Source organism: Eschrichtius robustus, chromosome 10 (assembly GCF_028021215.1).
Source record: "Eschrichtius robustus isolate mEscRob2 chromosome 10, mEscRob2.pri, whole genome shotgun sequence".
Taxonomy (NCBI): domain Eukaryota; kingdom Metazoa; phylum Chordata; class Mammalia; order Artiodactyla; family Eschrichtiidae; genus Eschrichtius; species Eschrichtius robustus.
In genome coordinates this window covers 18,218,475-18,235,701 of record NC_090833.1, presented here as the reverse complement: position 1 = coordinate 18,235,701, position 17,227 = coordinate 18,218,475, and the positions used below count along the sequence as shown (strand labels likewise).

At 45.4% G+C, this 17,227-nt stretch overlaps 1 protein-coding gene across 1 annotated transcript in view; it reads left to right on the top strand.

The window, feature by feature from the left end:
• The window catches only part of PAPPA (pappalysin 1), a 254,556-nt gene that overhangs the window by 38,875 nt on the left and 198,454 nt on the right, over positions 1 to 17,227 (top strand). The window lies entirely within an intron of this gene.

The window sequence follows — 17,227 nt, the reverse complement described above, 5'->3', positions numbered from 1 at the left end:
GAAGGACCCCCAGTCTCAGCCAAGAGGAGCTGTCTGGGGGCGGAGTACAGGTCTTTTTATCAGACTGGACAGTTAGAAAAAGACATTCCAATGAATCTTGGCCATTCTCTACAGTAGTGGAGAGGAGCCAGGTAGGCAGAACTTCATCTGCAGCCATTAGAAATGTCTACAGACAAGTGAGCGTGTACTTCACACATCTTTTTATAAATGAAGAGGAAAACCTGGATATTAATAGAAATCCCCAGTTTCAGGAAATCCAGGGGCAGCTGACACTTTGGGCTGTACACACCCCACCGTGGGAAGGTGTTGCAAAACACCCACCAAGTTCCTGCATGGACCCCTCCAAACCACAAGCTCTGGCACCGTTAAGTGAACTTCACCTTTGTCCTTGAACATCTGTTCATATGGAGTAGGACAGATAGAAAAAAAGAGACTTCCCTTACACCCTGATGGCTCACAGGGAAACCTTTTCTTTGTCTTCTCCTTATTATTATTTTTAATGTAGCAAGGGTATTCCCCTGGGGCCATGCTAATTTTTTTTTTTTTTTTTTTTTTTTTTTTTTTTTTTGGACCCAAGTTGGCATTGCTGGAATCTTTGGAAAGGGCTGGAATACGCCTTGAGGCAGCCTCCTTGACCCCTCTGCTGGCCTCGGTAGTTCTCAGTCTCTTCCCCTGCCCCTTATCAGAAGCCATTAGATGATTTGCCTTCTAATGAGAAACTCTGTTGGGGTCTCTCACTTCTTTTCTGGAATGATCTCATGGAACATATACTTCCTTCTCCCCTGGTCCCTCCAAATCTGGCACAGTTGCGTGGAATCCGGGACTCTCCACTGAAAGGAGCAGTGGAGTGGTCCAGCCCATCTTGCTGTAGATGGCGGAGAGTGAGCTCCCGAAAGGGGCAGCACCGACCCACACCTCACAGAGAGAGTGGGGCCCCGGGGTCTCATCTCCTACTCCCAAGGCATTTCAACCCACTCCATTGCCTTGATGTCTTAGCCGGCAACTTGAAACTTGGAAAAAATCTATTTAGGATGGTCATGTTCTTACTCATCATCCATATTTTGTTAAGGCACTTCGATACCCAAGGTACTGTGATAAATGCCCTAAGGATCCAAGATATAATCTGTGTCCTAGAGGTACTTGTATGCTGTGGTTTAATTACATTTTGTTACAGTCATTCAAGAGATGGCAAGAGAGCAGATGATTCGATTCCAAATGAACCACACAGATGATAAGGCTTACGTGAGCTCTGAGAAAAGGCAGGTTCACCGTGGTTTGGAGAGATTAGGAAAGGTTTTCTGGCGGAGAAGTTTCCAGCGTTCGTAGGCTTTGGAGTGATAGAAAAGAGCAAGGTGAGAGCAGAGGAATTGAGGTGGGAAGCTGTGGGGAAGATGTAAGAAAGAGGCGGGTCTGCTTGGGACTTCATGCAGGTAGATGCTCCCTTTCGATCATCAGGTTGTAGAGCTCCCACAGTCAGACTGATATAGAATGAAAGAAGAATTCAGGGGAAATAGATTCGAGCCCTGACTTGGCAGCTTCTTAGCTATGCAGTCTTGGGCAAATCTGTTAATCTCCCTGAGCCTCCATTTCCACATCTGTTGAAAGGGAATGATAATAATATCTGACCGCCAGGATCACACAGTTGCCTTGAGGGTCACATAAAAAAAATATCCCAGAAAGAGTTCTGGGAAGAGTTAACCAGCACACAGATGAAAGAAGGCATTGTTATTTTTTCAGTAACTTTGTTCATTCCTTTCCAGTAATCATGTAAGAGAAATTGCTTGGAATTTTATAATCAGAATATCTGAGTTTATTTAACGTGACTAACGTTCATTAAAGCAATAGCAGGAGTCAGGCCTGGTGTGGTGGAGAAATGATGGGTGTTGGAGACTGACCAGAGTTTGGGTCTTGGTTCCTTGTCTGACCTTGGCCTGTCTTTCAATAACAGTTGCTGACTTCTCATCGGTAACATTTGGGTGAGAACAGCTATCCTGTGTCATGTCATGAAATTTAAATGGAGCCGTGGTGTGTGAAACACCTGGGACAGTGCCTGGCACATAGTAGGTGCTGGGGAAATTTCCCTCCCTGCTCGCATGCACACGTGGGCTCCTCTCTGCCAGCTTGGTTTTACAGAGACTGCAGGCTGATAAAGAAGGTCTGGCTGAAACTGCAATACAAACACTGAGGGCATTTACCCAGATTACTTCCATTCTTAAAATGCTAACTTTTTTTTTTAAGGACTGGCCACAGAATTGGTCTTTTTAAATGAAGACCACATAACTTACATCAGACTCATTGAGCTTACACACTAGTTTACTTTGAAAACACCCCAAATGTCTAACTGTGTTAGAGGATGCATTTCTGCAGCATGGAATGATCCCAGGCAGTGTTGGGATTGGTCATAGCGGGTGGTATGCTGATTTGGTTGAAGTTACTAGATTTTCTGACCACGTCCAACCCACATGTGTGCTTGAGTGTAGATACACAAACACCCTATCCAGGCCCCCTGGTCCACATGGTCCCGTTTTCTTTGATTCGGTCTGGGTTTCCCTCCTGCTTTCCTTCCGAACAAAGTCTACCTTGACTCACAGGTTCCATCTGTGACCCTTGTGCACATGTGACTTTGGTCTTTGAGAGCAGATGAGAGAGGTGATGGAGAGCAGGAGAAGAACTGCTCGTGGCCCCTAAAGTTGTGGTTAATGGAGGTGCCCAAGACAGTGATCTACGGGGAAGAAAGGGGGATCAGGCAGTGCAGCAAATAAATAAGAATACAAGTTTCAGAGACACAGTGGATGTGAATCAAGCCACTTAACATTTCTGTGACCTTGAGTGAGTCTCTTTCTTTAGCAGAGACTCAGTTGCCTCCTCTGTAAAATCGGGAATGAAAGGAACCTTGGGTGGTTTAGAGGATGCAGTGAAATTACACCCGGTCAGCCCTTTAGGACAGCACCTGGCATTTAGTGAACACTGAAATAACAACGGTTGTTTGGGGATTTTCTGTCTCTGGGAAATCTTCTGACCTCTGACATGCACATCCCCAAACTCCCAGCCCCTCTCAGATCCTGAGCCCCCTCGCTAGAACCTCCAGGCCGGAGTGGGAGTTGGATATGACCTAATCACTCTGTATTACCAAGGGCCCTTTGATTTTGGCTCCTGTAGTTTCCATTTTTAAAAGATTTTCTTTCCTCCAAAAGCCATGCTAAATGCTAAATGCTAATGTATTCATTTTCCGAAGAGATAAGCAGCAGGCCACATGAAGCGTATGCATTTCCAACAAAAAGCAAAGGCGCGTCCGCGTCCGGGGTCCCAGGATCCCATTGAGTAGTTTACGCGCACACGTCCTAGGGAGGGAGCTGCAAGCCAGGCGGGTGCCCACAGCGTGCTCAGGACCCTCTGGGCAGTGCAAGATGGGGCTCGTTTTCCACTAGCGCCTGGGACCCTGGCCACAGCACACCCATCTCAGAGTTTACGCGTGAAAGTTGGAACCTTTTCTCCAGGACACCCCAGGGAGGCCCCCAACATGCCAGGATTGGAGCTGCTCCCTCTCTCATGCCTTTCCTAGAGGTGTGTTTCCACCCCCAGTTCCCTGGACAGAGGGATGGAGCGCGTGGTGCCCTTTCGAGGGCCTCAGAGGGAGGCAGCCGGGTTTTTTCCACTCTGGGTTTGGCTCGCTCAGCACCCTCATTTTCCTTTCCGCCTCCACTGGTGACGCTGACCGCTCATGACAGCCTCAGCGCTCGGTCAGACGCCCTCCCAGGTTAGGAAGCAAAGCGGTTGGGGGTGTGAGGGTGGGTTGAACAGACACCGGTATCTTTTGTTTCCGTGAAACGCATTTCCCTAAATTGATTTCAGCCCGGCTGGTACCTTCACACTCACCGCTGGCCGATTTTCCACCTCCTAAGAGGGCACCCCTCACACCTCCGCTCTCACTTTCTGCAGACACAAAACCACTGTGTGGACAGCCGTGCGTGTTGCCCACGGGTTTGTCTGCAGACCTTGAACAGGCTCCCGTTTACCCGTTGTTATGGAGGGGCGTTTTCTTTCTCCTTCCCTCTCTGCTTCTCTTTCTCTCTCTTTTCCAGGTTCTAGGTCGTTTTGTTGGTCTGGTGGTGGAGGGTGGAGAGTGAGGGGATTAGTGTCTCTGTTTCGAGCTTCTGATGTTTGTGATTCCAGCCTTTTTTGAGCTCAGCCAGCCAGCCACAGCTCTCAGCCTTGAGCTTGGCTTCTCACTGCTGAACTATGTTTACAGCCACCGAGGGCAATGGTGACTTCCACTCCACCAAAGCCTGGAGTATCTCAGAATCGTACAGAGGGTGGAAAAGCAACATGAGGGAGTTTGCCTGTGGCTTGGCACGGCACGAGGAAGGAAGTGACTAGATCCTTCCAGTAACTTCGTAGCCAGCATGGAGTAAGTCACTTCTATGACTTCAAGTTCTGCATCTGTAAAATGGGAGAATTGGGATAGAAGAGTTCTGAGGTCTGTTCCTGCTCAGACATTATAATCCTGGTACCAGGCTTGTGGGACTGGAGCTAGAGTAAAAAAGGGCGGGGGCTTAATGTTGAAAAAGGTACAAATGCGTTGACGCTGGAGGCGTATTAGGGCAATAAGACGGTCCCTGCCTTCAAAGTGTTTGCCAGCCCCTGTATCTAATTGAGTACGACCTGTATGCAGTGACACTGAAGGAACAATTTTACTCTGTGACAAGTTGAAAAAAAATCCTACTCCTGTCACTCAAGTCCTAGCAGTAGCCTAAGGAAAGAGCCCCACCTTGGGCAGTCTGCATGTCTGCTATTTTCTTTTCCCTCAAGCCCTGAATGCGGCATCCTCTTTCCAAAAATCAATTTGAATTTAATTCTACTTTCGACATCCTGACATACAGTGTCATACTGTCCAGCGTTATTTCCCCATATGTGACCTCTGACTGTCACATGACCCTTTGAGAGCTGTCTCTTTTTTAACCCCTCAAGAGACCCAAATTTGTGGCAGTCACTAGACTTGTTCGAGATCATCCAGAGAGAGCTACATCTCTTATAACAACTGTATAGTTCTCACTTTAGCAACCTCTGTGATTTGCTGAAGGCTAGGTGATTTGTATGGGCCCAGACTGAAATCCAGAAGTTGCCATATTGACTCGTATTGATGATAATGTGGTAATTCTTGCTCTATCCTCCCCAAATATAAAATTGTTGGGTCAATCTTCACATCACTTAAGTTTTACATGGCTAAAACTTAGAGCGAAACTACACAGTCTACTGAGATATGCCTGTACCTAGAACTCTGTGGCTACTACAACTTACAACATAGAGGTGATTTGTCTTTATTTAACTGCACATCAAGTGTAAGACCAACCACAGGGCTGTCAGCAAGCCGTGTATATTCGTCTTAGTGTGGTCAGTTGTATTATTTATCAATTGTGGTTTTGATCTTCCAAGAAGAAAGCCAGGAGGTGGAAAGAAATAGCTGAGGGCCCTGGAACTGCATGCTTCCGTTGCGAAAGCAATAATTCGACATGCAGTTATCACGTTACTGTCCTGATACTTCTGAACACACCATCACACTTCGACTGTTGGTCTTCCTTACTTATCAGGGATTCTTCAAGTTTAATGGCTTCTCTGAAAACAAGTAAACTTGGAGTCCCTGGGGCTGTCAAAGCAGAGATTGTAGAGCCCCCAGGAAAAGATGTTAGGAGAGTGACTGTTCATTCGTGCGTGCGTGTGTGTATGTGCGCGCACACACACGTGTGCACAGGCATGTCTACCTTGTGCAGCCACAGTGCTAGGTGCTGGGGGTACAACCATGAGCATTTCACAAGATAGGTGTGATTCTGCCCTCCTGGAATTTCCTGCAGGTAAATAAGTAGCTAGTTGGATAAGTGCTGCTGTGGAGAAGTCCAAGGTGCTGAGGGAAGAGAGGATGGGTACTTGACTCATTAGGGGTCAGAGTCGCTTCTAGCTGGGTCCGGAAGGATGGGTCGTGTTAACCAAGTGAGTGGAGCTGAGCTTTCCAGGAACCAGGTGTGCTGACATTTTGCCTTCTGCCCCAGAAGTCTCTAAAAGCCATTTTCAAAAGACAAATGAAAAAATAGGAGCTGAGTAGTTCCTAGTGAGAAGTATTCATTTTAAATTGGTGTCCTTTACTCTGAGATTATTTTATTCTTTCCTTTAGAGTCCTACTCCAGTACCCTTTATTTTATTACGTGAGGGTCCACATATATGAGGGTTTCACCTTTTGAATGCTTTACTTATTTGTCAAAATTAGAAATTGCTACTTTCACCTCAATTTTTTAAGATGATCCAAAGATCTGAGGACCTCTCCATCATTAGCCCACGCTCCCTCTCTGAATCAGCACCTTTCTCTCCTCCTGTCCAAATCCTCAGGGTTCTCGATCCCCACCCCCATCTCCTTTATGATCCTATTGTGCAGAGAGCTTCAGGCCAGTGATTTTCCTAAGGGTTGACCTTGACCTTCCACGTGACATGGCAGAGGGCACAGCCCCAGAGTGACAGAGCTGATGGGCCTAGAGTTTAGGGCAGCAGTGGTAGGGGTGGGGAGAGTGGAGTTGATGTATAGAGTCTGAGAATCATGAAGGAGAGACATTCCAGTAGACCTCATCAGACGCCAGACCCATCCTTTCACCTCCTCTCACTCCCGCCCCCACTGAACGTCAAATTGTTCCTCGTGCGTAAATGCCTCTCCTTCTCAGATATTCTCATATCCACCCCCTTTTCTGCAAGCCACTGTCAGTGCCTTTACTTTTATCCCTCTTCTAGTCCATCATCCACATTCTTCCAGAAAGCTCTTTGGAAAAAATGAACCGGATCATTTTATTCTCTTCCATAACAATCTGCCAGGGTCTACTTAAAGCTTTCAGGATGTTGCCCATCCTCCATAACCTGGTATACAAGGTCCTTCCTGATATGGCCGTCGCCGACCCCTCCGGCCTCATCTTGTGAAGTTGCTCCCATGCTCCCAACTTTGAAACCACAGCAGAAGACTTGTAGTGTCTCACTCTTCTTATGCATTTTCAGGCCTCTTGGCTTCCTGGAGCTTTTGCCATTTTCCCTGTTTCCTACACTTGGTCCAGGGCTTATTCTTCCTGTGAAAACCTCGATGATATCTTATCCCCCTTCACCTGGATAGGTGTCGTTCCTCTGTGCTTCCATCACATTCAGCACTCCCTCTGTTGTAACACATATCATAAGAGAAGGTAAGAGACTAATAGTTATAGTCTGTGGGATTCAGCAGACTGGGGACCATATCCTGAATTTGACATCTATGAGTAAGAGGGAGGATCTTGGAAAAGTGGTGTCACCCCACTGAGCCCTGGTTTCTTCCCCTGCAAGTTGGGGATACTCGTACTTAACACATAAGGTTTTTGTAAAGCTTCAAAGAGATAATATAAAAAAGGACTTCAACAGTGCCAGTGTATAGTAAACTCCCCCAAATGGCAGGTTTTATTAGTATTATCAGATTGTGTTGTGATCATCTGATAATTTGTCTTGCTTCCTTCATAAAACTGCTAACTCTTTGATAGTGAAAAGTGTTTCTCATTCATGTTTTATGCCCAGTTTCTAGCTTAAAGTATGGTATATGATATGATCTCAATAAGTATTGGAGAATGAAAGAGGAAAAGACTGAATAAATAATATGCAAGGAGAAAGGAAGTTAAAAAGGAAAGAATGAAAGCGGGCAGGCAGGCAGGGAGGGAGGGTAGAGGAAAGGTAATGAAAGAATGACTTATTCAGTAAAATAATGAAAGAATGGTCAATTTTTCAGTTGATCCTTCATTGGTACTGTTACATTTTTCTGAGATTGCATGTCAAGCTTCCATATAAAAGCTGTTATTTTTGAAACCAATCATTCAGGATTCCGAGAATTTAGTAAACTCTCCAAGCAATTTTTTTTTTCCTGTGCCTCTTCTTACAAGAGAGGCAGCGTTAGGCATTTCTGACAATGAAACTAAGCAGGAGAATAAAGTCCAGATCATTAGGGCCCTTGGGATAAAAGTACAAAATCCAGGTTTTAGAACTGGTCACAGTTTGGAGAAATCTTGTTATTTGGAACAAGGATATGGATGCAATAAACATTCTGAGGTTTATCTTGCTTTAATGACTTGCTTTGAGTGGCTTTGATCTTTATATTTGATAATCACTTTCAAATGGTCTGGTGTGTTCTGGAAGTGGAGGAGTGCTTCACGGAACTGAGATCCTCCTTAGGAATGACAGACTGCAATCAGAATTTGGAACTAGGCAGTGTTACAGGACTTTCTCTATGAGTTGTAGAAACAGGGCAACTGCCTATGAGGAAGATAAACACACTGGTCCAGTGATGGGAACCAGGGTTCACTGATGGGAGGGAGACACCGTGAGCGTTGGGACCTAAGATCACTTTCCTCTAGCTCCATGGGCAAGCTAAATAGAATTGTGCATCTTGGGGCCTTTTCATGAGTTGGGCACTCTTTTAGGGACTTTCTTGTGTATTACTTCCTTGGATTTTTACATTCCACTTTCTAGGTTGAATTTTATCATCCCCATTTACAGATGAGGAAATTGAGGTTCAGAGAGACTGAGTCCCTTCTCCAAGGTCACAGGGCCACTTGGTAGAAGAGGGAGGATTTGAACCCTAGTCTGCCTGTCTATTAAGATGTGGCTTTTTTTCCAAAAGAAAAGTAAGGCCAAGGATGATGACAGTCAGATAGGTCTTGGTGTGTAATTCCAGAAGAAAATAGTAAATACAAAAATATGTGTAACAGGGCTTCCCTGGTGGCGCAGTGGTTGAGAATCTGCCTGCCAATGCAGGGGGCACGGGTTCGAGCCCTGGTCTGGGAAGATCCCACATGCCGCGGAGCAACTAGACCAGTGAGCCACAACTACTGAGCCTGCGCGTCTGGAGCCTGTGCTCCTCAACAGGAGAGCCCACAATAGTGAGAGGCCCGCGCACCGCGATGAAGAGTGGCCCCCGCTTGCCGCAACTAGAGAAAGCCCTAGCACAGAAACGAAGACCCAACATAGCAATCAAGCAATCAATCAATAAATAAAAAAGAAAAAAAAATATGCATAACAAACTTTGACATTCGTATGCCCCACTTTCATATCATTGATTGAAGAATAGACTTAAGTCCAGAACCTTTCTATCTAGAATTCTATCCAAGAACATTTAATTATGAAAGTAACAGAGAGTCTTACTGTGTAAGACTGTTCTCTACATGGGCTACACGGAAAATAAGGGTCCAAGGTATTCTATTTAAATGTTACACTGTCATATTTAAATAAATTTCCCTTAAAAAAAAAAAGATGTGGCTTTTTCTGTAGCACTCTGCTGCCCTTTCCCTTAACTTGAAAGAGTTGTCCCCAGCCTCTAGCTTGGAAATGGCCTGTTCTCAGCTACGAGCAGCTCAGACAGACCCTCCTCAAATTGAGGGCATCAGCACATGGCTGACACTATCCCTGTAACCCACCTGTACCTATCAAGGGCCCAGGGAGCAGGACTTTGACAGGGCACCGCTCAAAGATCTCAGCTATCACTTCTGCAGTGGGGAGTCAGTTTGCTCTGAGTGGGAATAGAAATAGGTGCTGGTCAGTCTTGACCTGGGCTCACTGGAATCCGTACCTCTGACCAACCATCTTTAAAATGGGAGAGCCAGTGTATTATGCTTCTAGAATTGGAAAAACTTGAGCCTTTCATGATTCCATTTGAGGGATTGTTGCTGTTGTTCTGCATTTTGAATGTAGTTCCCTTTTGCTTCTCATTCAATAAAACAGGCCCTGACAGCCCTCTCATTGAGATTATTACAGTTGTACCATCTCAGGCCAGTGCATTTAGGAAATATGTTGCTGGCACTCACCAGCGAGTGAGATGCATAAAGAAAATATTCTAATGACAGTTGAGTTGAGAGAGCTTTGATCTCCCTCCAGAACTGCTCTCATGGCTTTGAAATGCAGTTTTGGCAGAGGGGTAAAGTCTGGGCACCTTGGCTGGGCCCCCCTGAAACTGACATTCCAGGGGACCCACAACCTTCGCAGGAGGAGCCAGGTACAGGAGCTGTGCAGGAAGAAAAGAGACACCAAGACACCTCTCTTGACAGGCAGTTGGGGAGAGGATCTAAGTGAGGAGGGACTTTCCAACTTAGCCCAACGTTTCCCAAACTCTATTGGTTATGCTGTTATTTGATTTTTGGCAAAGGCAGAGGTGGGACGGGGGGAAAGGATTACGATCAAATATGTTTGGGAATACTTCATACGCGCTCTGTCTTATTCCCATTTCGTATATTAAAGGCTCTGAAAATTCTTGCAATTAAAAAATATATGTATTTAACCTTGTTTAACAGAGCGTGTCCAAAGCCATCTGACCTGGAAACCCTTTTCCTTTAAATATGCCTCTGCTTCTTGTGGATTTAGCCTTCTATAGACCGTGATTTAGAAAACACGGGTAGTTCACAAGCTCACTGAATAGATGGGAACTCTGAGCTGTAGACTAGGCAGCTGAGCATCATGGGAATGGGCCAGAAATCCAGGCAATGTAGGTTCTGCACAGGGTGTCCAGCTGAGGAGGAGGGTGGATGCTACAATCGTTCCCATGCCTAACTCTCCAAGCTGTGCCCCCTTGCAAGGAGCTATGTCCCACCCCCACCCCCCGAAGGGAGAGGCGACTTTATTAGTTGGTGCAAAGGTGCTGTCACATACAGGCTAGTGAAGAGAGGTCTACACCCCTTATTTGATACCTTGGGAAAGTCGCTTCACTTGCTTGAGTCCTGGGCTTCCTCATCCTGTTTTGAAGTTGTGCAATTTACAGGAGAGATAGGTGCTCAAAAGCTGTCAACCAGAGGTAGCTCTATCTCTTTTTTTTTTTTTTTTTAATTTTAATTTATTTATTTATTTTTATTTATTTATGGCTGTGTTGGGTCTTCGTTTCTGTGCGAGGGCTTTCTCCAGTTGCGGCGAGCGGGGGCCACTCTTCATTGCGGTGTGCGGGCCTCTCACCATCGCGACCTCTCTTGTTGCGGAGCACAGGCTCCAGACGCGCAGGCTCAGTAGTTGTGGCTCACGGGCCCAGTTCCTCCGCGGCATGTGGGATCTTCCCAGACCAGGGCTCGAACCCGTGTCCCCTGCATTGGCAGGCAGACTCTCAACCACTGCGCCACCAGGGAAGCCCCAGCTCTATCTCTCGAAGGAAAGTTTTGGGGAGACACAGAGATGATAAAGACTTGACTTCTACCTGCTTGAAGCTTACCGCAGCCTGATGGAGAAGACAGTGACGATAACACAGAGCAGGGTGCTAGGTACTGGAATCCAAAGTAGGGGACTCTGGGGAGGGAGAAGTCATCTTCAGCTAGAAGTGGTATTGATGATTTTGGTGTTGCTAATAATTTTCATTGTAATTAATATAATAATAATGCAATAAAAATAGCCTAGGCTAGTCAATGAGTGTCTTCAAATGTGCCAGACACTGTGAGGAACTTTTTCTGCACTGCCTCTAGTCCTCCTGACACCCCTGAAGGGTGGACATCATCGCCCCATTTTACAGGGGAGGGTGGTCACGAGTGGACACATGGTATACATTACATGTAAGCTGAGCTTAGCAGGGAGGGTAAGATTTTATAAGGCTGAGATTCAGGAAGAGCGCTCATAAGGCAGAGAAGAGAAACTGATGGACATGCTTCATGAATGGGCATGATCGGGGAAAACCAGAGGTTCTTGGGATGAGGAAACCGTAGTAACTTGAGTTGGAGTTTGTGGGAGGGAGAAGAAGATTGGGTGGTAGGGATGAGACACTGAAAGCCGAGACGGGGAGAGCCACCCGGAAGGCAGACTGTCAGTTTAGGTTTCTTTTCAGTAGGAGGAAATAGGAGACCAGAATATGGAGGGGACTTTGTGCCAGGCTGGTGCTCATTTCATCCCTCTGGTATCCCCATGAGCTCGCTGAGACTCAGAGAGGCAGGGCAACTTGCCCATGGATCTAGGTCTGTCTATCTGTCCAACTGAGTAGTACCTGCGCATAAATTAATAAAGACACAGAGTTTTGGATTTGGATTGATTTGCGGGGGGGGGGGATAGTTTTTTTTTTTTTTTAAAGAAATTTCACCAATTTATAGTATACACAGGGGGCCAACCTCCCCACAGTGGCAAAATGGAAAGCAAGTGGCCCTGAGCAAACCCTTTTCCTCCTCTTATCAACCCATCTCCCTAAACGCTAATGATCTTTCTCACTTTGACCTTCTCTGCTTTCTCCTCCATCCATCAACAGAGGGAATAAACAAACCTTAAAGAGATGGGGGAGGAAGGTAAATACATGGATTCGTGTCCCTAGGATTTTCCCCTGATACTTTTGGGAGGCACCCAGCTTGGCTCTGAACTGGTGGGAAGGCCTCAGCCAGCAGAAGGAAATCTTTTGGCCACAGAGCCGTTTTCCTTTGTGTGGGTCCCCCCCTAAAAACGAGCCGGAGAGGAGAGGGGCCAGTGGGGTCAGGGGCCTGAGTGGCCCCTCTTTTGGGAAATGGGGGCTTCTCAAAGTGTGAAGAAAAAAAAAACAAAAACACCCACATACAAGCAAGGGAGAGGCCTCAATATCCCACATCTCTGCCCTGGGCCAGGATGAATACCACCCCCTGAAAAGATTGGTTTCTGCAATTACATGAGAATAAACAACCAATTAAAACATCTCCCTGCCCCTGCCCCACCCCTCTCTTCCTCTCCTGAAGCTTCCTCAGCCTGGAGCAAAGGGGCGAAGAGGTGACTTTCTCTAATAGCATTTGTGTTCTCTGCCTGAGAGAACGCTTGATGGAAATGGACAAATCAATTAGAAAATAATAAATAATGTGGAAAGGGCCGATCCAGGAAAATCTTGGCTTCTCTGTGTTTTCATTCTCCTCCCACGCATTGTTTCCTTTCACAGTGGCCCTGAGTGAGCTTGGACTTGAGGGTGAGGTTGAGGGAAGAATTGGACACATCTAGATTTGGACTTGGCCTTGTCTGTATTTATGTGATCTCTGAACCCCTGTTCCTTCATCTGCAAGATGGGGATAAATAATAGGAATTGCTAAACATTTCCCGAGGGTTTCTACGTGCCAGGTATTATTCTAAGCCCTTTACACTTTCTTTATTAACATCCTAAATCCTCAGAACAACTCTAGGAGGTAGATACTATTATCATCCTCGTTTTGTGTATAAAGAAACTGGGGTGCAGGAAGTTAAGTGAATAGCCCAAGGTGACCCAAACATCCAGTGGAAGAGCTGGATTCAAACCCAGGACGCTGGCTTGAGAATGAGCCATCTTACTCACTCTGCTACGTGACTTCAAATACTGCAAAGAGATGGGACAACAGGTGTAGCTAGCACAGGGGCTGGCACACAGCAGGAGCTTACTGCATGCTGTCTTTGTCATTCCTCATCCCTACTCGGATCAGAAAACTCATTCAAACTCGTTATGAGGCTTCTAGTCTAAGAAGCTGAAGTTGGGATCTCTGGGGAGAGGAGGTATAGCAGCAAAATTTCGGATCAGTATTTCAGCTTCTGTGGCTGTCCTTGGAATTACTAGTCAGCTCAACCTATACACAGATGTGCCCTTTCTAGGCCTTGCTTGTGTCTCCAACTCATGCTCACCTTTTTGGGAAAAGCTGCAAAAGTTATGGTCACCTGACTATCATGGGCTGTTGATCCCATGGGTGGCCAGGAGGGCGCTGTAGGTCTCAGACATATCCTTGTCCCCGTCGGAGTAGAGGTGTAGGTTTGCGACCCATAGAAATGCCCTGGGAAGCGCCAGGCAGCCGTTATTAATCCCAGTATATTGATAAGGAAACTGAGGCCTCATAGGAAGGAAGTGCTGAAGCTGAGACTGGGACCTAAATATTTTAGATTTTCTCTTCCCAATGTAAATTCAGCTCCATCAACGTCTCCTGAGTGCTTGCCCAGCGTCAAGCCCTGTGCAGAGAACTGGGTAAACAGAGATGAATTAGGCACATTCCCTGCCCCCTGGGAGCCACAAACAGTGGTAGATACAGACAGGTAGAGTATTTGGAATGGTGTGAGAGCGAGTACTCATAGGAGGTAGATGAGTACAGAGATGGTAAAGGGGGTGGAGGTGAGATGGGACTCAGGGAAGTCTTCCTGGAGGAGTGGTACCAGAATGGACTTCGGATTTGTTCGTCAGGGGATAAAATGGGAGCAAAGTCCCTGACAGAGGGAACAGCATGAGTAAAGGCACTGAGGGTAAAGGCACTGCATCTTGGGGGGCTGGCGGGGGGTGCTGACAACACACAGTGGGAAATTCAAGAGAGAGAACAGAGGGAGAAGAAGCTAAAGGGGGAAACAGGGTCTTGCAGGCCCTGCTGGGGATCTCTGACTTTACTCTTTCGCATGTGGGGTCCCCTTCTGTGATTCCAGGAGGGAAAGAGAAGGGCAGCGTCATCAGTGTTCTACTGGCCAGGCTCTGCACCAAACCCCCGTGAGAAACCACACTGGGAGAAAGGGAAACTCTTCCAACTAGCTGTGTGGCCTGAGCGAGGCACGAAGGCTCTGTAAGCCTCTTTTTCCTCCTCTGGAAAATGGGGATAATAATACCACCTACCTCGCTGTTATTGAGAAGATTAAGATGATAATCCATGTGAAGTCAGACCACATGAAAGGGCCCAACAAACGTTAAATATCACTATTCAGAGACTTCATCTCACCTACTACATCAGGCTGCCTGCTTGCTTATTTATGTATGTTTTTATTCATTGATGCATTTCCAACTCTACTCAAGAAATGCTTACCAGCTGTTCACAAGGGTCCCTAAGATAGAAGATGGCAGACATAAAATGGGGCTGAAAGAAGCATGAGGGTGAGCAAGATCCCTGTCTCTATTTAGAAAACGATCCATTAAATAATATGCCTCCAAGAATATACAATGGAGAAAAGGCAGCCTCTTCAATAAGCGGTGCTGGGAAAACTGGACAGCTACGTGTAAAAGAATGAAATTAGAACACTCACTAACAGCATACACAAAAATAAACTCCAAATGGATTAAAGACGTAAATGTAAGGCCAGACACTATAAAACTCTTAGAGGAAAACATAGGCAGAACACTCTATGACATAAATCACAGCAAGATCCTTTTTGACCCACCTCCTAGAGAAATGGAAATAAAAACAAAAATAAACAAATGAGACCTAATGAAACTTAAAAGCTTTTGCACAGCAAAGGAAAACATAAACAAGATGAAAAGACAACCCTCAGAATGGGAGAAAATATTTGCAAATGAAGCAACTGACAAAGGATTAATCTCCAAAATGTACAAGCAGCTCATGCAGCTCAATATTAAAAAAACAAACAACCCAATCCAAAAATGAGCAGAAGACCTAAATAGACATTTCTCCAAAGAAGATATACAGATTGCCAACAAACACATGAAAGGATGCTCAACATCACTAATCATTAGAGAAATGCAAATCAAAACTACAGTGAGGTATCACCTCACACCAGTTAGAATGGCCATCATCAAAAAATCTACAAACAATCAATGCTGGAGAGGGTGTGGACCCTCTTGCACTGTTGGTGGGTATGTAAATTGACACAGCCACTATGGAGAACAGTATGGAGGGTCCTTAAAAAACTAAAAATAGAACTACCATACGACCCAGCAATCCCACTACTGGGCATATACCCTGAGAAAACCATAATTCAAAAAGAGTCATGTACCACAGTGTTCACTGCAACTCTATTTAACAATAGCCAGGACATGGAAGCAACCTAAGTGTCCATCGACAGATGAATGCATAAAGAAGATACGGCACACATATACAATAGAATATTACTCAGCCATAAAAAAGAAACGAAACTGAGTTCTTTGTAGTGAGGTGGATGGACCTAGAGTCTGTCATACAGAGTGAAGTAAGTCAGAAACAGAAAAACAAATACCGTGTGCTAACACATATATATGGAATCTAAAAAAAGAAAAAAGAAAGAAATGGTTCTGAAGAACCTAGGGGCAGGACAGGAATAAAGACGCAGACGTAGAGAATGGACTTGAGGACATGGGGAGGGGGAAGGGTAATCTGGGACAAAGTGAGAGAGGGGCATGGACATATACACACTACCAAATGTAAAATAGATAGCTAGTGGGAAGCAGCCGCATAACACAGGGAGATCAGCTCGGTGCTTTGTGTCCACCTAGAGGGGTGGGATAGGGAGTGTGGGAGGGAGACGCAAGAGGGAGGAGACATGGGGATATACGTATACGTATAGCTGATTCACTTTGTTATACAGCAGAAACTAACACACCATTGTAAAGCAATTATACTCCAATAAAGAGGCTGAATAATAAGAATGATATGCCTGTGACTGACCCAAAGCTTTATCATTCCTATTCTGATGGGAGAATCATACTCCGCAAGGGAAGCGTTCTTATTTATTGTGCACCTAGGATATGCCAGTCTCTTTCCAAAGGCCATTTCTTTCTCTCTCCAGCATATGTTTGTTCGGTGTATTAAAGAGCTGATGATCGTAGCGTGGGGAATTAATTTAATTTCCGAACATGTCAGTCTGTATTCTAAATATCTACAATGGCAGCTACCCCAAATACCATATCCCTTAGCCTATTTTATGGACAAAGAAATAGAGGCTTACAGAATGCGGAATCATCTATGGGAGGCAGATAATGCCCCAGCCTAAAGAGCATAAGTTTCCAAGCTAGACAGAATTGGCCTTGAAACCCAGTTCTGCAACTTTGGGCAACCTGTTTAATCACTTTGGACCACATGTTGCTTATCTTGAGAACAGAGTAATAACACCTCCTTGCAAGATTTGAGTAGAGATGCAAAGTAGGCCTCCTAGTACAGCTTCGTATTTGCCAAATACATGGTCCGAGGTCCATAGTGATTGAATGAAATAGGGAAGACGCCAAGGCTAGAATACATGTTATCTCTTCCATGGTCTGTTCTCAGTCTATATCCATATTATGTTGCCCTATCATCAGTCCATACAGCAGAGTCCTTAGGGGCACAGATGCAGACTTTAGATAAATCTAGGTTTTAAACTGAACTCTGCTATTGTTTATAAACTGAGCAATCTTCAAGTTTCTTAAACTCACAAGGACTTCATTTTTTTATCTGTAAAATGGGATTATCTCACTTACCATATGAGATTATTGGAGGCAGTCAATGAGGCGATGTTTATAAAATGCTTAGCCAAGTGCCTGGCACATCATGACTCTATTAATTTGGGAGTACCTGTTATTTGAATACTACCTTTT